Genomic DNA, 1,523 nt, shown 5'->3' with positions numbered 1-1,523 from the left:
TTTTTTTTTTTTTTTTTTGAGATGAAGTCTTGCCCTTGTCCCACAGGCTAGAGTGCAATGGTGCGATCTCGGCTCACTGCAACCTCCGCCTCCTGGGTTCAAGCGACTCTCCTGCCTCAGCCTCCTGAGTAGCTGGGATTACAGGTGCATACCACCACGCCCAGCTAATTTTTTGTATTTTAAGTAGAGATGGGTTTCACCATGTTGGCCAGGTTGGTCTCAAACTCCTCACCTCAGGTGATCTGCCCACCTTGGCCTCCCAAAGTGCTGGGATTACAGGCATGAGCCACTGCACCCAGCCTAGACTTACTTTTAAGATACACCACCAAATTATTCTCCAGGACACCTGCCCCAGCCTACACTTTCACCAGAACCCCACAAAAGTGTCCATATCCCTGTCCACACTTGGTATTGACTAGCTCTTTAATTTTTTCAGTAAAACGGGCTAAAGGGACATGTTCTTGTTTTAATTGGCCTCTCTTTGACTTAATGAGATGGAGCATTTTTATATCCTTGTTATGAGTCTGTGGGTTACTTTCTCTATAGATTGCTGACTCTTATCTTTTGACCATTTTTCCAGTACAATTACTATCTTTTTCTTGATTTGCTGAAGTGCCCTATGTATTCTATACATGTGTCTCTTGTTGGTTATAGATATTTCTTTCTTTTTCTTTTTTCTTTTGTTTGAGACAGAGTTTTGCTCTGTTGCCCAGGCTGAAGTGCGGTGGCCCAATCTCAGCTCACTATAACCTCTGCCTCCCAGGTTCAAGCGATTCTCCTGCCTCAGCCTCCTGAGTAGCTGGGACTACAGGCGCCTGACACCATGCCTGGCTAATTTTCATATTTTTAGTAGAGACAGGGATTTCACTATGTTGGCCAGGCTGGTCTTGAACTCACCTCATGATCTGCCTGAGGCCTCCCAAAGTGCTGGGATTACAGGCGTGAGCCACCGCGCCCAACAGGTTATAGCTATTTCAAGTGTCTTCTCGCAATCTGTTATCTACCTATTACCTATTTATATTATGCCCCATTGGAAAAGGTCACTAACTTGGGTGTCATCAAATTCACTTCTTTTTCTTTTTGACTTACTCTTTGGGTTTTTGAGATTTTGTTTAACAATGCCTTTTCCAACCCTTAATCACACACAAAAGAAATGCTTAAGCTTTCTCTGTATGGGGTTTTTTGTTGTTGTTTGTTTTTGAGACAGGGTCTTACTCTGTCACTCAGGATTGAGTGCAGTGGTGCAAACATGACTCACTGTAGCCTTGACCTCTCGGGCTCAGACCATCCTCCTGCCTTAGCCTCCCGTGTAGTTGGGACCACAGGAGTGTGGCATAACTGTTGAAGGCCTAGCTGCCGCCACTCTGGATCTATGCCCCATTTGCAATGAAGCCACACATCTCGTGAGCCACTCCCAGCCTGTGACTAGGCACAGCAGGGGCCCTAACGCAGGATGGCTCTGAGGAGGTGTGGGACTCTGACAGTGGAGAACATGGGCCTGAGAACTCTTCATCAACCTGATC

Source organism: Rhinopithecus bieti, unplaced genomic scaffold, assembly GCF_001698545.2.
Source record: "Rhinopithecus bieti isolate Rb0 unplaced genomic scaffold, ASM169854v2 scaffold_2205, whole genome shotgun sequence".
In the NCBI taxonomy this organism is placed as follows: Eukaryota; Metazoa; Chordata; class Mammalia; order Primates; family Cercopithecidae; genus Rhinopithecus; species Rhinopithecus bieti.
Note: the sequence above shows the minus strand (reverse complement) of the source record.